This window comes from Etheostoma spectabile, chromosome 3 (genome assembly GCF_008692095.1).
Source record: "Etheostoma spectabile isolate EspeVRDwgs_2016 chromosome 3, UIUC_Espe_1.0, whole genome shotgun sequence".
Classification (NCBI taxonomy): domain Eukaryota; kingdom Metazoa; phylum Chordata; class Actinopteri; order Perciformes; family Percidae; genus Etheostoma; species Etheostoma spectabile.
The window spans coordinates 24,401,099-24,407,624 of record NC_045735.1 but is presented as its reverse complement, the minus strand read 5'-3'; the positions used below and the strand labels follow the sequence as shown (position 1 = coordinate 24,407,624).

Here is a 6,526-nt window from a genome sequence, read left to right as displayed (position 1 = left end):
CCTCAAATGTCTTGTTTTGTCCACATTAATTTAAAAGTTGACAACTAATCGATTATTCAAATAATCTTTGCAGCTCTAGAACACTGGTACTGGACTTTTATTTTCATATTTTGCACGAGTGACAAATTATAGAAAACACTCCTGGTATTCATTTCTCAGTAAGAAAGTGCTAATATAACCAGGGGGAAAAAGTGCCAGAGCGCCTATCAGATGAAATATCAACTGTTTTACTCTAAGGTTAGGCCTTTCTTTGCTCATTGATAGAAAATGGGAGTGGAGGAGTAGTGCTAAGCAGAGAAAACGCAGGGAAGAAGTGGAGTGAGATGTACAGAAATTAGACGAGGTTAAGGAAAAACATGGCTAGCCAGGTCTGTGTTGCCAAAGGTGCTGCTTTGGCCTATCTTGAATGGATCATTTCATTCAAAAGAAACACTGAGAAATAAAGGAAAGGTAGACAGAGCGACAGACGCTGAAGGTAGATGGAAAGATGGGTTAAAAAAAGAAGTGATTGAAGGAGAAGAACACATTGGCATTAGCACAAGCTGCATCCAGCCCCAAGCTGCAGTCAAAAAGCCAAATGTGGGTTAGAGAGAGAGAGAGAGAGAGAGAGAGAGAGAGAGAGAGAGAGAGAGAGAGAGAAGGAAGGGGGTGAACAAACTAGCTTGAGGGGATCTAATGCAGGAGCTACTGTGTGAGAGAGGAGCAGGGAGAGATTGAGAGGAGGGGAAAGAGAGAGTGTTGAAAGATTTGCTGGGGAGGGTGAGAAAAAGAAGGGGAGTGAGAGGAGGTTTGCTGCCAAGTGCAGGAGGAGTGTTGATGGTAAAAGGACAACTATCTGGTCCTTGTGTTCAGCCTCTCTGCTGCCGTTTCTAAACACACCATCGCTCCGAGCTCTCACACAGACACACACACACTCTTGGCACAAGTTTGTGTCGATCACTTGTGGTTTTGTGCGACAGATATTGCGTGTGTGTGTTTGTCTCTGCATAATGTGAAAATGGCTCGGTGCCACCTGTCCACAGAGAGAGGAGAGGGCCGGGGATAGGCGAAAGAGAGAGGACAAAATCGTGTGTGTGTGTGTGGGTGTGTGTGTGTGTGTGTGTGTGTGTGTGTGTGTGTGTGTGTGTGTGTGTGTGTGTGTGTGTGTGTGTGTGTGTGTGTGTGTGTGTGTGTGTGTGTGTGAGAGAGAGTAACCTCCACAGCTTGCTTCTGAAAGGCAGCAGCAAATAATTTAAACCTGGCTTGGCCACTACTGTATACACGTGCTCACACATTCACACACATACACGTACAGTGGCTTCCCCGCTGGCTATCCAGATGAGGTTTGGTGACCTCGGACAAGGATTGCCTTGTTACTTGATTCAATGGTGTGTTTTAGCTCCAAAATATGCTCGGTGAGAGGTGAAAGGGGGAGGGTGGCTGGCCTGACTAGGGGGAAGCATTGACGAGCAGAATCTAGATTTGTCCATACATCTGTTTGTATGTGTTTTTTCTCTTGTACTTCAGTAAACACTCAATCAACAGTAGAGTTATAACCAGTTCTGCTCTCAGTGAGTGCTTTACTTTCCAAGACATTTGTCAGTTTGAGATTGAAGAAAATCAATTTGACACACCATAATTAGGGATTTCCAGATTTGACCTGTTTTATTGCTCTGTTGATTCAGTAAGGTTAGTTTGGGATTAAAGGCAAGATCTTTAGACAGTTGTTATGCGGGAAGGGTTGGAATACACAGCAGTGTTGGTGTGTTACTGACTGAACTATTTAGCTTAAAATATAATGCTTATTGTAGTTTATCTTTTTTTTTTAAATCAGCGAACACCATGCATACCAACAAAAAATGTATCCTGTTAAAAAGCAAGGATTCAGGCTACTGTTCAAGGCTACAGGCCTCAGTGCCGTTATCATCCAAAAACTTTTCAAAACACTTGAAAGAGCCATACAGTTGCATTGGGCGACACACTGACGATACAGTTGGGATTTTCTCTAAAAGCTAGAGTTGATCTTGGAGGAGAGGGAATTTCTTATTCAGCAATCTTGCAAATTGACACCATTTTTGAGGACGTTTGTAAGAATCACTTAAATCAGAATCAGAATCAGAAATACTTTATTGATGCCCGAAGGGAAACTCTGTGTTGTAGTTGCACAAATATTATAAATAGAGTAGAAATACAAGAAATAAAGAAATATAAGGAATTGGATATGTACGGTATTTACATAAAGGAATGTTATTATACATTATTTACATAATTAACATAATTAAGGATTTGGAATGGTGAAAAGTTAAATAATAATAATAATAATAATAATAATAATAATTGTAGTATTTGAAATTGCACACATGTCAGGCCAGTGTTATTGCACAAAACATGTAATACAGATAATACAGATTCTACAGCTGTAGAAGCAATTAAAAATTCTGCCTTTGGCCTTTATTATCCTGCGTTGTATGACGACAATTTCTCTAAACCACTGTTCCTCTAAAATAAGTGGGATTATTTATTCACAACACTTTTGCGTCCCCACCTCATTTGCAAAGCAGCCTTGTGTCAGTGTTTCAGTAAATCTTAGGCCGCAAAAAACTTTATTACCTTCACCAGGATGACAGAAGAAACACCTGAAGCCTGAGACTGGCACTAGTACGTGTAAAACTGGGGGAAATGCGTAATATAAAGGTATCATTTGCATAGGAACAAGCTCACAGATCCTTATTACCTAACTATGCAGTTCCCCTCAGCTGTGCAGAGCATTTTGGTGTCTTTTAGCTCATTCTTTTGATGTTACATCTCACAACTTAACTGCTTTTCACCCCATCATAGGCATTTTCAACTGCAGCAGTAGGGCTTTCATCTCCGGGTTGGATGGTTGATTAGTTGGTCGCTATAGCCTTGCTACTACTACGAGTGTAGCATGTAGCAAGTTTCTCTTTGATTCAAATGAAAAAGCTGACTACATCTACCAAAATATCCTTCTTCAAAACCATTTATTTATTGCAGTGTTTTTGAAGTTTTGAAGTCAATATGGGGATGTTTTGTACCTGGTGTTTTGGTTTGATAATTTTATCTGACCAACAACGTTATGTAATATGAGTTATGTTTATAGGTTTACCACACGTTTTTATAATTATTAAATTATCTTGCATCCTCCACGTAAGATTAGGTTTCATTTTGGACAGATGACGTCACTTACATATCTGCCTGTCATATTGAGCAAAACCAAACACCACGGTAGATCTACAATATTAGCCTGATATCAGTTCACACATAGGCTTTTGCCGCGTTAGTTGTAGTGGGTGACTTACTATCCAACAAGCTATCTTACAAGATACCAAAACAACTACCATTAGGTAACGTTTCAATCGCTAACATACCAAAACTTATGGAAAAATACGGTGTATCATCATTTCTTTGTCATGAATAATTAATCATTGACTCAGCATTATCTGTATTAGAGAAAAGAATCACTTCATCCAATGTTTAAAGTGAATGAAATAGCCTTGCCAGCCTGCTTACTGGAGTTCCACAACCTCTGAAGTGATTCAAACTCGCTCCCACTGCACTTGTGTGCCTAGGTGATGTAAAGGGGGAAAGCCAGCCCCTCAGGAACACCGCTCAGCCTTTCAGCCAAGTCTTCTTCAGCGTAAACCAAAAATTACTCAGGGGCCTAGAAAGAATTTTCACCATAGGCCACCATTGTAAAAGTAGTATAACCTGTAAAACTGCGGCCAGGTTTAGAACTACAGTTCAAACTGTAAACAAGGTTGGTTATGAGGTCTATTCTGACTTTTTAATCCATTGACTTGAAAAAACTTCTCTTGAGCCAAAAAAAATGCAATTTCAGAACCTGTGACGTCATGCAATGTCTATAAGCTGAGTGGATACTCGCTGTTATTGTTTTACTACTTACATTATTATTTTAATTAAATAACATACTGTATACAATACACAGTGTGGTTTTTAATGATATTTTTAGTGGGGGACAACCCTCAGATGGGGTAGGTCCTGACCCCCCGCGATTTTCGCCAATGGTCAATGTTGTAAGCTTAATGTGATGCCCCCAAAATTATTGTTACCAACACATCTTTGCCAAGTGGTCAAGAGGATTGTAGACATGACCGCTTGTTTAAAACTCTCAAGAGATAATGCCACGTTTTAAGATGAGTTGATTTCTTTTGCAATAAGCAAGCAAAAAGCTACCCTAGTTTGTCCTGCGCTAATCATAAATAGTGAATTTGTGTAAATATCCAGTTTGCCATAGTTTGATTTTGTACGTATTACACTTGAAGCGCCCTCTGTTGGCAAATTTAAGCTGAACATCTTTCCTTTACTAGACCCTGTCTGGTACGTATTCTGCGCAGCTAATGATGTGTGTATAACAAACATTGCATGAAGACATGTGCGGACACAAACTATATACACACACACACACACACACACACTAAGCCTGGCCTCTGTGATGCTTCCAGATGTGCTGTGTCCTCATAAAGCAAGACCTCTATTCAGATTGATTCAAAGTGTCATTGTGGGTGAGATCACTGACCCAGTCAAGTGATGTCTCCTGCTCGCATGCACGCACAGCACATGTCAGCTGCCAACCTCATAAGTATGTATAGTTGTCACAAATGTTATAGATACTGTGTGTTTATATATATGCAATACAATCAGCAACTCAATGTCCTCAGCTTGATTCCATAATACAAAGCTTCCAGGGAAAAAAACACTCCTGCTCCTCTCTACCTTGCAGTCAGAAGACACACAAATGCAATAACTTTGTGATGAATACAAATCACTGCTGCTTTTATTACAGCCTTGCCCTGCTTGGTGTTCACTATATCTATGCACACTTGAGCACATGCTTAATTACAGGTGTGTGTGTGTGTATGTGTGTGTGTGTGTGTGCGCGCGTGTGCGTGCATATGTGTGTGTGCTTCCTAGTTTATGCTCAGTCAACAGTATGGCGTGTGTTTGTCTTGGACGCCTCCAGCCTGCCTGTAGATTACCCAATCAGATAATCAAGGGTATAATTGCATCACATGCATCTGGGAGTGTTTTTCCCTTCCATTATCCCTCATAACACACACACACACACACACACACACACACACACACACACACACAGACATACACAAATTGTGTAGTTACTGTATATACTTATTGATTTGCTCCTTTCTTACTTTTTTTTTTTTTTACCTCAAATGTGACTGTGAGCGACTGCAACTGAATAATTTCTCTGAGGGGTTTAATAAAGTATTCTGATTGATGAGGGACATACAGCTGTTGATTCCCAGAGGTGGTCCATGTTGAGAGACAATAAGTTCACTTGTTGTCATCTGCACGTAAAAATGTGGAAGCCAAACAGCGTTTCAATGTTGGGCTCTGTTTTGACAGGTGAGCATCACTGAATGAGACTCTGGCATACCTGCTCCTTTGAAACTGGAAGTTTCTATAATAATGGGGAAATGGACCGTGAAATGATGGATAACAGAGTACAATGTTACTTTACCTCTGATGTTTAAAATAACTTGCTTGGGATATTTCGGTATGAAATAGACCCTCTTTTCTAACGGCTATGGACTGATTTCATTTAGTTACATTGTACTAACAAAGTTTTTAACATTTTGTTCCTCACGGAACTGGAAGAAATTTATTACTCATGCTTATCACATACTCTACATTATTAATTACCAATGCAATGTCATTTTGTGATTTAATGCAATTAGCTTAGTAGTTTGCTAGTTTGATGAAAGCTACATAACTGTATTTTCTAACTTTCTATTAAAACACTGCATTGGAATGTGCCAGCAGGTCTTTTAATACTGGAACTGGGCATCCGCTATATGCGACATCATTCATCCATGGTGGATGCTCCACTCCCTTGATCGGCAGCTGGTTGGTCAAACGCGTCATGTGGGTTTGGCTATTCCTGAATTTTAAAACAACCATCATGGCGGCTCGTTGAGAATATGATCTCGTATTTTATGATAATAGTTCACTAAAACTTGTTTCTGAAAACATTTTAAGCAAGAAATAGGCCATGCAGTTGGTGAATCTATCTTCATTTCAGATCGACAACGGTCAATTTGAAAGATTTTCATCTACTTCTACTGGATAGTCATGTCATATTCAACGGATTCATTTGCATAAAAATGGGCATCGGGCTATGTTTTTGACGCGCAGCAAATGCAGCGCCGCCTTCCTAGCATGCTTTGCGCGTGCGTTTATGTCGCTCGATGTCACCCATAGGAATAAAGGTGGAGCACGGCCAGGTGGATCTGTACTGTCAGAAGCGGAGCGTCTTGTCTGCCCGACTCGCACATCATATTGTCCCTACAAGTACTTTACAGAACAATCATGGGTTTATTAGCTAGTATCTACATTCCACTGCAAGCACAGTATTTAAACTGCATGCATGTCTCTTTTCTGGCATTGTCTTTATAAAAAGGATCTGTGCTGTCTATTATGTTTTTCCACCTCCAAGACGAATCTCTTGTCGTCCATGGTTGTAGAGAAGACATAAAAGATATTGGGG

At 40.1% G+C, this 6,526-nt stretch overlaps 1 protein-coding gene and 1 long non-coding RNA gene across 4 annotated transcripts in view; one reads left to right on the top strand and one right to left on the bottom strand.

Moving 5' to 3' along the window:
• The window catches only part of LOC116679222 (uncharacterized), a 25,510-nt gene extending 21,851 nt beyond the window's left edge, over window positions 1-3,659 (bottom strand). The window contains exon 1 of the long non-coding RNA XR_004329467.1: window positions 3,431-3,659. This is a non-coding gene — a long non-coding RNA (uncharacterized LOC116679222). The remainder of the gene's footprint in view (window positions 1-3,430) is intronic.
• Window positions 1-6,526, top strand: part of LOC116679195 (cGMP-inhibited 3',5'-cyclic phosphodiesterase A) — a 60,190-nt gene that overhangs the window by 19,121 nt on the left and 34,543 nt on the right. The window lies entirely within an intron of this gene.